General features: G+C 40.0%; 1 pseudogene; it reads left to right on the top strand.

Annotated features, from left to right (window-relative positions):
- The first annotated feature begins 10,112 nt into the window (after positions 1 to 10,112).
- LOC115731871 overlaps positions 10,113 to 15,343 on the top strand; it is a 93,728-nt pseudogene continuing 88,497 nt past the window's right edge.

Below are 15,343 nucleotides of genomic sequence, written 5' to 3'. Positions count from 1 at the left end.
CGTGGCAAAATTGAACCGTTCCCCTATGTTTTCATACATTCTAAATCGATTGGTAGGGGTCGCTTGGACCAATTTAATCAATTAAGTGTCCAATTGAACATTTCCCTAATTTGGACAATTAGAAAAAATTGGGGCTTTTGCATAAATTGATGGAAAATTTTGGACAAAATCACATTTATAGATGATATTCAGGTCCCTAAATCCAATTTTGAAGTTTAATTACGAAAATTCCCCACCAATTTTGTTTAATTTTGAAAATTATGGAAATTCCATTTTTTAAACCGGTTAGGTCCCGACCGAAATCGCCGGCATTGGAAACAGTGTCATCTCCTTCCTCGAGACACTCGCGACGATGAACAGTACTCGGGGTGATTTGGATGATCAAATTGACAAACCAATTGGCGATAATTGAAGCAATTAACTTAGGCGTTTTGTTCCCCGTGCCGATATACGTCGATTGAACCTAACATCAAGACCAATGGCCTCTGGAGGAGCTCCGGCAAGCCATTCAAAGTCACGGTTGCTCGAAAAAGTCAACATGTACAAACCAGAACTCAATTCGTGCGCATTTTGGTTCAACGAGGGCCTAACGGACTGGGACGGAATCACAATCGATTTCGTCACCGTCCGGTGAGCCGAAAATCACGTGATTGCACATGAGAACAGCTCGGCGAGCCCTCGCCCATACGCGCCAAAATTCAAAAGCCAAGTATAAAAGGCCAAGAAGGTTCTCGATCAAGAGAGGCTCATTTTGGCTCGCAACCAACTCGTAGAGCGAGAGAGAGAGAGAGAGAGAGAGAAAGCGAGAGAGAGCTCGCCTTCTCGCCCGCGCGATCGGAGGTTTGAGTTCGGTCTATGAGTTCTTCGTGAAGGCAATCCGGAGAGAATCGAAGCTCGCCGCCACTTCCAGAAGCTCGTTCGTACTTCTAGGAAGCGAACGCAACAGCTCGATTAGCCAGTGACCTCCAGAATCGGTAAGTCGAACTTCCAATTGCCTCACTGTACATCAATGGCATATCATCCTCACGAACTTAATCCTTGCAATTACTCTATGCCTTTTACTCCTTGAACTTCACTAATCCTCCTTGCACTTCATTCCCGCATTGATTTTACCTGTATCACGCGAGTTGAGCCTTCCACTTGTCGCGGTGCGGCCGAATGGTGGTCAGGCCATTTTAGCCCTTGCGAGCTCGCTCTGAGCCCGAGGTAAGCTTCCTATACTCCTTTTGAGATTCTCGTGTGAAGGAATTGAACCAATATGTTCTGTGCTGTTTGATTGAACTTTGCGATGCCGATACTGTGTAAGCTTGATTAGTCGTGATTTCGTGGATGAAATTACTTGATTTTTAGATATGTTGATTGGATGGTGAATCGAGTCGATCGGTGTTGGTTTGGGTTCATTCCGGCAAGATCTCACCGTTGGATCTCGCCGGAGAGTTTCTGACCATCCATTACGTTGTCACGAGGTTGAAGACGACGGAGGCGAGGTGGCGAGTCAAATAGTCAAAGGCTGAGTTGTCGTGTTTTGATAGGGCCAGCTGGAGTCCAATCGGCTCGGCCGTTGGCGTGAGCGAGCCGGATGGGCTTAGATCCAACGGTCGAGATAATAAGGTAGATTTGATTCTCAACCGTTGGATCGTCTTTTTATATTTTCTGGAATTTCGTATATTCGGTAGAAAATAAGAATATTCAGAAACGGTGTCGTTTTACTTGAGTAGTGCGTCGTCGTTTTAGGCATTAGGCGAGTCGACGGTCCGGATCAAGTCTAGGATTAATCGTGGCCGTTCACGGTATTAATAGATGCGGCGTTGTTTTATCTAAGAGAGAGTCGACGGTCTAGATCGATTCTCGGGGCTAATCGTGGCCGTTCATTTGTTCAGTGATATGCGGCGTCGTTTTTACGTAGAAGGCCGAGACGTCGTCGTTTTTGTTTGAGGGCGAGTCGACGGCTGAGATCAAATCTAGGATTGATCTCAGCCGTCCATTCCTTTTATATATATTCGAATATTAGGAAAATAGTTTAGAAATTCAAAAAACATTAGAATAAATAGGAACGACGCCGTTTTGAGGTCGAGCAAGTCGGGGGGCGGTCTGGACCAGGTTGACCGGTCGTTGACCGGTTTGACCCGGTCCGGAAATATTAATAAAAAATACATAAAAATAGATAAAAATTTCCAAAAAATCCAAAAATTCATAGAAAATTTACAAAAATTCCCAGATTTTTCCAAAAAAATTTCTAAAAATCTCTTAGGTCGATTCGGGACTCTTATAGTTTGGATCGAGAATTTTCAAGATTTCGAGGGTCGATCCACATCGATCCGGAAAATTCCCAACTTTTTAAAAAAATAAAAAATCCAAAAAAATAGAGAAAATTAGAAAAATTCTGAAAAATCACAAAAAATGGGAAATGGCCACATTCAACCGGCCCGACCCCGATTTTGTGATTTTCAGGTCCCGAACCCCCAAAAATGACCATTCTACCCTTTTGGGTCTTCCGCCCCAAATTTTGCTGAACTACCCCGGAACCCTAAAGTTGATATTTACGTGGGTCGATAGGACAATATTAGACTCGTTCACTTGATTGATTGTCCGAATTGATTGTGATTACTTTGATTGCGCATTAAATTTCATGATTGTGACCGTTAGGGTAGAAAATTCCTATCTGCATGATATCTTAGATCGTTAGGGCCTACCTCACCCAAAATTTCATCTGCATGAATTCTTAAGTTAGAGAATCACTCAACATCGGAAACCGAAAGGGCGTCGACTAAAATCTCGGCGTAACCAAATCCCCGGACCCAAATCTCTAGTTCTTGTAGAACCGAACGGTTTCTTTTGACCGCTCGGTAGGGTTTTCCGATCATACCATCCAATAAATTGATCGGTGGCGACTCCAAATGCATGTACACTACGCACATGCCACTCGACCACACTAAGATCGATCTCGATAAATTTTTCTCCACATCCCGATTTGAGTAATGGGTCTTGGGAGAGACCCGCGATCCAAAGATCCCGCTGCCAATCGGGGTCTACAAAGGATCGGCTCGTTAGCCCTCGCTCGCGCCGGAAGGAGGGTCACGACGGTCGTTTAAAGAAGGGGGGCCAGAAGCATCGTCGGTTTGATTCGGGGTGGGCCAACGGCTCGGATCATTCTCAAGTTTAATCGTGGCCGTCCATATTTTAGTTGATGCGATGTCGTCTTAGTTCGAGCGAGTGGACGGTTGACATCGATTTCAGGATTGATTTCAGCGGTCCATTCATTTTCTTCATTTGGGATATTAAGAAAATAGTTTAGAAAATAAAAAAAATCAAATAAATGGGAAACGTCGCCATTTTAGTGTCGAGCGGGTTGCGAGTGGGTCTGGACCGGGTTGACCGGGTTGACCCGATTTGAAATACTAATAAAAAATTAATAAAAAATCATAAAAATTTTCTAAAAAATCCAAAAAAATCAATAAAATTCATAAAAAAAATCCACAAAAATTACCAGATTTACCCAAAAACTTTCTAAAAAATATTTAGGTCGATTCAGGACTCTTATAGTCTGGATCAAGAATTTTTGAGATTCCGAGGGTCGATTTAAATTGATCCAGAAAATTTTCATTTTTAGAAAATAAATAAAAAATCCAAAAAAAATTAGAAAAAATTCCAAAAAATTCTAAAAATCACAAAAAATGGGAAATGGCCACATTCAATTAGTCCAACCCCAATTTTGTGATTTTTAGGTCCCGAATCCCCAAATTGACCGTTTTACCCTTCTGGGCACTTGGCCCCAAAAATTTTCCGGACCACCCCTGAACTCAAATAGATCTTTCTATGGGCCGATAGGGCCATATTATTCATGTCATGCCTTGATTGATTGGGTGATTTAATTGGGATTATTTTGATTGCGCTTTCATATACTTGATTGTGATTGATAGGTTAGTAAATTCCAATCTGCATGACAACCTAAGATCGTTAGAACCTACCTCACCCCAAATCTTATCTGCATGAATTCCTAAGTTAGAAAATCACTCAACTTCGGTAACCGAAAAGGCGTCGATGTAAATCTCGGCATAACCAAGTCCCCGAACCCAAATCTCCGGTTTTCGTAGAATCGAACGGTTTATCCCGATCGCTCGATAGGGTTCCCGATCATACCCTCCAAAAAGTGATTGGTGGCGACTCCATATGCATGTACACTATGCACATGTTACCCGACCACACTAAGGTCGATCTCGATAAAATTTTCTTCACATCACGATTCGAGTAATGGATCTCGGGAGGGACCCGTGCGCCAAGATCCACTGTCAACTGGGTCGGAAGTGCGGCTCGTTAACCTCGCCACGCCGCCGGAAAGCCTAGAAGGAGGAGGGTCGCGACAAGGTTGACATGGCCGAGCATTGGTAGAGAAGATAGGGAGTGGGCGAGCTTTAATAGTGGCAACCATAGGCAATTATCGGCGTTGACCGTCGGCTAGGCGGGCTTCAATCGACAATCCTTGTTTGAGCAAATCATGTCATTCAAAGCTTTTCAACCTCAGCTCCGGATCCTCATGACCAGCCACAATCTCTCCTCAACCTAGCCTTTAAGCATTTGCCCAACTTCAAGCAAGGCGACGCCTTGGTCGTGCGACCTTAGGCGAGGCGATATTGATGTTGCTCGACCTCAGATGTGCCTCTCTAGGCTCCAATGTTGGGCAAGCCAAACAATATATCCGGACTTCGATATTGCATGAGCCAGGTGATGTAGGAGCATCGAACCTTGCTAACAAATTCTTATTGAAGATGTCAAAGATCGGGAGAGTGACTTATGTATGTGGAGATTCGTTTCGATAATAAGCAAGAATTTCAGTTCCGTGCTAGCTCGGGAGAGTGATTATAACTCTCTCAATGCAGATCCAATTGATCTAAATCCATCACTAAAAGTTCACGGACTCTTAGATCTATATCTTTTATGTTTTGAGTTTTTTTAGATAAGCAATGAAAGGGGTGTCGATCATGAGGAGAATTTGTCAATTAGGAATGGATAAAATGGGAAAAAAACAAGGATGACGAATGAATTTAGTCAAAGTTTTAGTCTCTAGATGTTTAATGTACTTTCGACCTTCTAGGTCTTTATTGTATTTTCTAGTTCCTATGTCTTTAATATTTGGGTAGTTCTCATATGTCTTTAGTGTGTGGTGAGTCCCATGGTCGTCTAGTTCCGGTGTCATTTATTGTTGTCTATTTTCTATGTCTAAGTCCCTCTATAAATAGAGGCAAATTCTCAAATATAATGTAGATGATTTTGATAGATGAAAACATATGAGATTTTCCTTTATATGAGTGAATATTTTTAGAGTGTGGATAACTCCTATCCGACATATGTATCCTTGGAGATTGGATTACTCCTTGGTAGTAAGGCAAAGAAGCATATGTATCGTTGGCTGGTGATATTACTTGGTGGTGAGCTTCTTCAATCCGGAAGTTATGTATCATTGGCTGGTGATATTCTATAGGCTTTGTGGTAAATTTTGTTAATGCCGATCGTGATCCTTTATTGGTAATATTCTGTATGCCTTGTTTTGATCGTAATTTATCTTGTACTTTCCATTTAACCATCGACATCATCCAAAATGACTCTCGCCCACCCTTCACACACATCACCAGGCAATAGGTAACCGAGGACGCATTGCCTCGACGACGTGATGTCGATGTCACATAACCCCTCATTAGCGTCTATCCATCTCCTCCACCTCCACGAAGTCCCAAATCTACAAGGAGAAGAAGAACAGTGTGAGGGAAAACTTGGAATATGAAATAAAAAGCGGAGGCAATTTGGGAAAGAAAAAAAAATCATTTACCTTGAAATCAGCCTTGGGCTTTCAGCTTTGCCAATGCCATTAGCAAAGTGGCAAAAAAATATGAAATAACACCTAAACTTTTCCTAAGGGGCCCTTGGAAGAGCTAGACAAATGCACCTTAAGTTGATTTCCTATCTTAACTAGATTTCCTAATTTGAGGTGCTTTTGTAATTTAAGTAGGTTTTCTAAATTGAGTAGGTTTATTAGTTTGGGTGATTTTCCTAATTTGATGTTTCCTAGCTCATATATCTTAGTCCGTCCGTAACAATGAGGTGCACTCTCAAATGTAAGAATTCAAATTAGGAGTTGATAATGTACTATAAATTCACCTTATATTCCAAACTTACTTTCCGTCAAATACGCTAGGCATTTTGATTCATCCATTTTTAGCTAATAGAAGTCCGATACATTTACTAAGAGGGAGCCCGAGTTCGAGCCTGTCAACATATCCGATTGGACCCTTCTTCACTCAAAAATTTAAGTTAATGAGTCATAAGCCAACAAAGATTTGTTAACTGCTCAACACCGCACCAATTCTCCAATATGAAACTTTTCTAATACAACTCACATGTACATCCTAAGGGTGAGAGATGTTCAATTTACACGTCAAAATCACGGGTGCAATATTCTTTAAAATATTGACAATTCAAGGGTATGATTTTTTTGCAACTCATTTCGTAAAGACAATTTAAGATGCTATAGTACAATATAATAGCATTGTTAACATCTAAATTTTGACTAACTTTTTTAGTCATCATTCTTGCATAAAAAATGAGAATTAATTTTAGTTCTTGCCAAAAATAATTAACTAGTTTTCATGCATAGCATATTTAATTGTCTTATTCGCACATTGCATTTGCATTATTTTGTACCAACGGTGAAAATTAGAGCTTAAATTGATAAGCATTGGACTCGGTGTTGCATGAGAATTTCGGTTAAGGCATGACGGGGGGTGTTGAAATTTTAGGGGCTTGGACCTATTTTCAAATTTAATTCAACCTATTTTTAATTATTTAAATGTTAAAGGATTTTAATTAATTATCCTTTTAGTTAATTAAAGCCTAATCAGGCCCAAAAATGCGCAATAAGCCCACAATTAATTTGAGAAATTCGGCCAGCCTAAGGGCACTGAGCTTGGCCGAATTCTCTAATTAATTAAGGATTATTCGGTGCATTTTAGTCCTTTGAGATTCAACTCTTGTCATATTCTTAATTTTAGGTTTATTTTGCAAAACCTAAGAAATTCAAGGCCCTTGAATTGCAATTTTTCACTCTATAAATATACCATTAAATCTAGGGTTTTGATGACGGCTCACATGATACACACGGCCACATTGGGGTATTCATTCACACATATAGAGGCACGAAGGGACACTCACCCTCTCTCTCTCTCTCTCTGGTGATTGTTCACAATCCTCCGTCTCGGTTCTGCGTACACACCCATGAGAGGAAGCTGACATCTCTCGGCCAAGCAACGACAAGTGTGGAAAAGTCCAGAGGCAACACCGTCATCCCTTATCCGGCGCTCAAGTTTCCTTGCCGTGGTGTCCATCAAAGTTTATTAGCCGTCTCCGTAGATCTTTAACGAGCGCTTAGGCATCTCCTCCAGGCTGTCCAACAAATTTTTGGTGAATATCCAGTGGATCGTCGATCAATTCTCTAACGTATCCTCTCCCCTGGCGCCCTATCTCGACGAACCAGTCGCTGTCCCGTTTGACCCAGCCGTGGTTAACCATCAAGGGGAATCGATCCCGAAATCTGTTTGTTCAGTTTTTGCAGGATTTTCGAAGACACGACCAGCAAGCCCTCCATCCGTGCCGGCTCCTCACCGGCGACTGAATCGCTACCTCCGAATCCCACTGCGATCCCGAGTAGCTCTTGCCCGACGTAGCGACAATCCGAGCCAGCCTCTGCCACATCACCTCGGACATCCGCAATCACTTTGCTGCGTTCTAGTATTACTTTGGTGATACTAATCAGTTTCGGTTCCAAATCTTACGGTGCGGTAAGTGAGCTTTGGTAGAAATTCTATCACAATGATTTCACCGCAAGACACCACTTTTTTCTAATTCCTCTTGAGCTATAGAGGTGGTCAGAGGGGATTGTTTAGTCAAAGCATCAATTCAGTGGGGGCTACACGTGGGTTCATGAAGCTAATTCCACACTGAGGGTGGAGACATCATCGGACTTGATGGTTGACCGGCGCTACCCAAAACTCGACAGCTCTTTTTTGTGGGTCAACCCCGAACCATTCCGTGTCAAACCGTGACGCATCATTGATTGCGAATCCCAGCCGAACCGGTCAAAAGGCGACAACTTTCGGGTAAATTCAAATTTGGCAAGCAATCTTCGGTAAGACTTCCTATCTTGATTTTTGGATATCTTGCTTATTGTGGTTATTTACAAAGATGTGAATATTGGATTGAAGACTTGCATAAACTTGTGGATTTTCACGAATTTACTCCTTTTGTAATCAAGGTTGAAAACGTGAATTTTCTTTGACATAAAAAGAGACTTTCTTTGTCGAAAATTGAAGTAAGAGAGTGGGTTTGTGGGATCAAATAAAAATTCTGATTTTTATTCCAAAAAATCATCGTTCGGTTTGAATTGATCAACATCTTGGCATATTTTTTTCTGAATAAAACGCCCTAATCTAAATTGGGAAAAGCTTCTTTCCTAGATGGCAACATATTTCCTAAATTTGACAACTCCTACATGTGATTATTCGGATACGATCTTCTGGTTTAGTGAAAAATGGGAAATTAGTCGATCCAATCTATGACTACTTAGATTTGATCCAACTTGGATTAGGAATGCAATTTTTTTCGAAAATTAAAGTGGATATCCATGGTTTGATCTTGTTTGATTGCTTTTCTTGCTTTATCTGGAATTTTGGATCTTTGATTGATATCTTCTTGATTAGTTTCCTTGTAATTTAAAAATCCTAAAATTTAGTAAGTTACGGTCTATTCGAAGCCTTATCTAATTGAGATTTTAGAAGATAGGGTCTCCTAGAAGAGTTCATTTGGAATGAAATCAAGAAAAATGAATCAATCATGGTTATCTCCAATTTCCAATAATTCATTGAAAAAAAATCATTCCTTTGCCTATCATTTTGCTAGTATATCAATTTGCATCTCATATAGTTTAGGCGCAATTTACTTATCATGTTTGCATATCATATTTTTAGGTACATCATGTTTTCCATGCACATTCTCGAATATGACATACTCGCACGCCATCATCTTTTTCGCGTTTTGCATAAATTGCCATGTCATATTTCGCATATCTCATGTCCTTTCATCATGTTTGCATGTTGTCTTTTTTTTTTTTTTTTTTTTTGTGTATTGCATATTTATGCTCATAATATCGTTGCATATCTCTTGTTTGCATATATTATGTTGTGCCATGTCACACACATTGCATGTCATTATTTGCCATGTCATATTCGTTTGTTGTTATGCCATGTCATGTAAAAATCACGGTTAGGTTCATTTCATCTGAGGATAGTCAATTGCCTGATTTTTGCATATCATTAATACATATTGTCTTGTGTCATCCTGCATGTTTTGATTAGTTAATTAAACTTTGTATTTAGGATAACATGACATAATTTGCATGTCTTGCATCGTACTTTCACATGAGCATATCGATCTCGTCATTTAGCACAATTTCCATGTCTTTCATATCATATTTGCATTCATGGCATCATTCATAAGTTTAAGCAAGAGAAAACTCAAAAGTCACTCCTTCTGAACATCAAGCGAAATCAATTCAAGTTGAGTTGCCAAACTTATCATTTTTCATGAAATTCAAGGTATTGAAAGGGCATTGATTTTTCTAATTATTGTAACCAAGTATCCGAACTTAAAATATTTGATTCGTAGAAATAAAGTACTTCTCCCCCTACTTTATTTAGGGTTCTTAATCAACTTACTAAAAATGATTAGTGGCGACTTTAAATTTTAAATTATTTAAATATAAACTAAAGTTGTGATTTGGTAGGGCTTGGGAGAGTCTATATTAGGTTAATCGAACAATTAACATAATAATTCATTAACCCAAGGATTTTCCTGATTTTTAGTTCGCGACAAGCATCCAAACTAATCAAATCTAGACATTTACATCTGTTTTCAATAATTCGTGAGGAGAAAGAACATTTTATGAAGGAGCATTACCCTCGTTGGACACTACGACCATTAAGCTCGTTGGACACCTCGTTGACAAAAATTCATCTATAAATTTCAGCCTCCTAAGTAAAAAGAATGCCATAACTGGTTCTCCTCCTTTCCTCTCTTGTTAGCGTACCGAGCTCATCATTCAGAACAAACAAATCATCAGTCTCTGTGATTTCTCATCCTCTGGATTGTTATCAATGGAGACACATGTAAACACACGAGAGAGATCGCTCCTAGTGCCGTGTGTTCAGGACATACTGAAAGAGAACCCGACCACAGTCCCAAAGAGATACATCCGCGACGATCTAGAATCTCCCGTGTTTGCCGACACTTGTTCCGGCTTGCCTGAAGTCCCAGTGATCGACTTAGGGAGGTTGGTTTCTGAGGGTGGTGCAAAGCCAGAGCTCGAGAAGCTGCACCATGCGTGCAAAGACTGGGGCTTCTTTCAGGTACAACGCAACCGCACTTGCAATTCAAAGTGTTCAAGAAACTGTCACAGAAAAAAGGGAGCTCATCGATTGAAAGAGATTAAAATGGTCGATTTTCCTGTGAGATTTTCCTGTGGAATTTCTTTATTTTGCTCCCCTTTATTTTGCTCCCCGGACTCACCTTTGTTGTAAAGATTGCTAACAAGAAAGATTTATCTATTGCAACATTCTTAATTTATGTTCGAATTGAGATCTGTTGATTACTCATCTCTCAGGAGATCAGAGCTTTCTCTGTCTTGATCTGAATGGAATGCCTGTTTCTGGGTGAAATATGAATGATAGTGTTGTGTTTAACAATTTTTCAGCTGATAAATCATGAAGTGAGCCCCAAGTTGCTAGAGAAAGTGAAGAAGGGGACTGAAGAGCTGTTCAACATGCCAATGGAAGAGAAGAAGAAGTTTTGGCAGAGAGACGGCGAATTGGACGGCTTCGGACAGGCCTTTGTGTTCTCGGAAGACCAAAAGCTTGATTGGGCTGACATTTTCTGCATCAGCACCCTCCCTGCTTTTCTCAGGAAGCCTCACTTGTTCCCCAAACTCCCTCTTCCCTTCAGGTTCTCTCTCTCTCTCTCTCTCTCTCTCTCTCTCTCCATGGGGAAAACACAGCATTAAAAAAAGGACGAAACTGTTATGTAAAAGTTGTGCCATGGGCAGACATGCATAATGTATGAGATCATTTGATTAGGTAAGTGATATTGAGTCAGCATGTCATGTGATATAATTGCGACATGAACAAATTTCTTGTTTACAAGAGTTTAGTGTGTGGCATGCTCCAAAATATTCCCTTATCGCCTAAAGAACAAAATTGTCTCCATGGCAGAGATGATTTGGAGGCCTACTCAAAGGAAATGCAAAACCTGGCCATAAAGCTCCTCTACTTCATGACGAAGGCTTTAGGAATGGAGACAAAGGACCTCGAAGGGATGTTCGAAGACGGGTTGCAAGGGATGAGGATGAACTATTACCCGCCATGTCCACAACCTGAGCTCGTAATAGGCCTCAACTCTCACTCCGATGCGGATGCAATCACCATTCTCCTCCAGGTCAATGAAATGGAGGGCCTCCAGATAAGGAAAGATGGGATGTGGGTTCCTGTGAAACCTCTCCCTGGTGCTTTCGTCATTAATGTAGGAGACATTATTGAGGTAATACTATTGAAACATCAACATTTGACCATATTCAAGATTATTCATTGTCTCACACTCAAAGCCTTCTCTTCATTGGCTGATAGCAGATTATAACAAATGGGATATACCGGAGCATTGAGCATCGAGCGATGGTGAATCCAGTGAAGGAGAGAGTCTCCATTGCGACATTCTTCAGTCCAAGAATGGATGCCGAGATTGGACCCGCACCGAGCATCATCACCCCAGAGACCCCAGCATTGTTCAGGAGGATAACAGTGGCAGAACATCTGAAGGGTTATCTAACGAGCGAGCTACAGGGCAAATCTTATCTCGACGCAATGAGGGTTAGGCACGAGGAAGCCTTGAAGAACTGAGTTGTATATTTTGAGCATGAATGTGAAAATGGTAATAAGCAGAATGGTCATGAAACCAGATTTTTTTTTCATGAAACCAGATTAGGGAGTTATTTTTTGAGGAAGACAATAATGACTTCGTCAATTTATTGTCATTCTAATTTCTTGCTTGTCTGAACTATCAAACAGTCTTGTAAAGTCCATGGCATTGACTTTCTGTTCCATCCTTCTATTGATCATGTGATGAATGTGAATCCTTGTAATAGTCTAAGGCCCTAAGAGGCGCCAAATCAAAGTTCATGTGGCTATGGCTTGCATCTTACCTTTAACGGGTCTATATGGTTAGACGGGTATTTTTAGAGCTCGGACTAACTTATTTAAAATGGTTCTCTCGTCATTGAGAAAAAAATAATGAAGGAAGTCATAGGACTAGGCCAAATTTGAGAACTAGGAACAGTCTGTAAATATAGAGACCCGAAAGATGTGGACTGCAATGTCTTCATAAGGCACGCATTGGTTTCAAAAAATTATACAACACTATGATGAGTTATAATGATGAACATGAAGAATGTCAAGATCATAAGGTAATGAGACACTTAATAAACGGTTCAAATAAACTACCGTTTTAACCCTCTTGGCACAGTGTTAATAGGGCATCCCTTGATTTTCAGTTGAAGATCAGAAAATCACTTCTTTAAATATAATCAACTGCGTGTAAATTGCCCTCAATAAATTATGATACTCAAGTGATCAATTGAAAGTGATGATACTCAAGTTAATTTTTTTTTAAGTCATGATACTCAAGCGAGTGCCATATAAAAGTTAGGACACTTATGATATTTTTATCCCGTGTAATTTTGGTGTTAACCCTTCATATAGGTGATCAGAAAAGACATCGATGAGTACATGTGCTGGGACAGAAGTATTGACCCGTCTCTTCGGAACAATTAAAACCCTGCCCCATCCAAAAAGTGATAAAGCCCGAGGGTTAACATATAATTGTAAAAGGACAATAATTTCAAACCGATAGAGAGGGGCACCCCATAGTTGACAAATATATACAATGTCATTGTCAAAGGGGAAAAAATCGTGCTCGAGTGTACAATATTCCACAGGCCTTACACTTGCAGCAGAAAAATCAATGGCGTTGCCAAGTGGGAAAAGCTTAAACCTGGCTCCTTGTTGACCAAACAGAGCATCCGTTTCTGACCAACATCAAGAGGTTACAAAGTCAAATTTTACCTTAGACCGTTCACTTGTTGTCTTTTTTTAAGGATTTATATATTGGATGCAATGGAAAAACCTAGACTTCCCTTAAATAAATATGGTTTTATTATAATTGGAATATTGATATTGCTTTGTACAATTGTTTTACAAATGAAGAGACAGTTTCTTGTAAGACTCGAGAATATATTTGGCCACTTATGGTTTGACATATCATTTGATAAATCGTTGTGTAAAATGATAGATTCTTATAAAGCGCATGAATGCAACCCATTTTCATAATATGACTAGACACATCATTTGATTAATCAAATATTATTCGAGATAAACCTCAATGACCTTAATCTTGGGCTAGTAATTTTGGACACACTTACAAGGCACACACTGTGTTAATATGCTCGCATATGCTTAATGGGGATTAATATTAAATATGTCATGCATGAATCAACCCTTTCACCCGTTTATAAAGCTCAAATCCCATGAGGAGAGGCCCATGTCCATTGCACTTGGACTTGGGACCCCAATGGCTAGACCTATGTCCCCTGAGGTCGGGCTCGGGTTCCCAACTGATGCGCCCAACTTAGGACCCAAGGTTATACTTGAAACTTTTCCTTAAATATGGGATTCATAATTGCCCTCCAATACCAAAACAGAAGTTAACTTCAATATATTTTTTTTATTTTTTTGCAAAATACAACCTAACATGGGAAAATGAAATCCTTGAAAATAAGTTCCTTTGAGAATACTTTCCAGCAACCTTCTTTCTTTTTTTAGGTGAAACGAACGGAGGAAAGTACATTAGTAAGTGCCATAACTTTTGTACAGCGTTTACTTAAGTACCATAACTTTCAAAACGTTCACTTAAATGCCATAACTTTCAAAAATCGTTCACTTGAATGCCATGTTGATATGGAAGCCGGAAAAACTTCATGGCAGGCCGGAAAGATGACATGACTCATCAGAAAGACGACGTGGCACGCCGGAAAGTTAATGTGGCACGCACGGAAAAATTGTTGTAGCACTCAAGTGAACGATTTTAAAATTATGGCACCTAAGTAAACGTTTTGAAAGTTATGAAACTCAGGTGAACGCCGTACACAAGTTAAACTCATAGTGTACTTATCCCAACGAACATAGGCATGTGGAGAAATGATTTATGTGATGCTCTTGCTTATGACTTTGAGCGAAAGCATCATAAGACTCATATTGTACATTTTGATGTTAGATGTTAATTTTGGTCCAAGTCATCTTGCTCCCCTCCCGCTGTGACCATGTTGTCTTAAAAAGATGCTAATAGCTCCAATGGGCTAATTCATCGAAGGCTGTGACCTGAATCGTCTGTTGAGTTTTGATTCTCAATCATTTTTCTCCAACAAATGACTAGCCCCACAGCCTCTCTTTTTGGGGGTCAGAAGAAGTCTCCTTTCATTACTTCAAGTAAAACATGCATTACAAGATAATTGGGCCTCGGAACAATTAAGGTTTCAAAAAACTGAAAAGAGGATTAGTAACCTAATTACAAGGGAGATTTTTCCTTCTGTGAGCCTTGGCGATTCAGCCCTCCATTTGGTTTGCTTCTCTTTCGTAATGGGCTTATTTAAAATTGCTTTAAACAGCCCATTGATCTCTTGCAATCGGTGATAAGTGGGGCCACCTCCCACGTGCACGGCTCGTGATCTTTAAATGCGTTTATCACTCTTAGACAGTCTGACTCCAAAGTGAAAGAAAGATCAAATTGAGCTTTAAAGAAACGAAGGGCTTGGAGACAAGTAAGGATTTCAAGCTCCTCAACTGAACCTGCTTGGACTTCCTTCATGAAACCACCCACCACTCTCCCAGCTTCATTTCTTCAGTCTAATTCGTGAAAACATGCCCAATTGAATCACTTGAATCACCGATCGTGCAAAGTATATCACAAGGACATACCTTAATTGTCACCGGTTAAAAGCCCCTTTTTGCGATCTTGGAAGTTCCGTCGTCAAACGTCAATCGATTGAGAATAGAGAGGAGAGTTTACGTTTTGTATCTTTTTTTTTTTTAATTCTTGAAAGTGATTGAATGAGTGTTGCAAAAACGATAGGGAGAAAGTCAATTTTTTCATCTGTTGAAATAACGTGACTTTACAAGTTAGTTTTCTGTGATAACTGCTA

The sequence above is a fragment of the Rhodamnia argentea genome, chromosome 3, assembly GCF_020921035.1.
Source record: "Rhodamnia argentea isolate NSW1041297 chromosome 3, ASM2092103v1, whole genome shotgun sequence".
Taxonomy (NCBI): Eukaryota; Viridiplantae; Streptophyta; class Magnoliopsida; order Myrtales; family Myrtaceae; genus Rhodamnia; species Rhodamnia argentea.
This window is presented reverse-complemented; position numbering and strand designations above follow the sequence as displayed.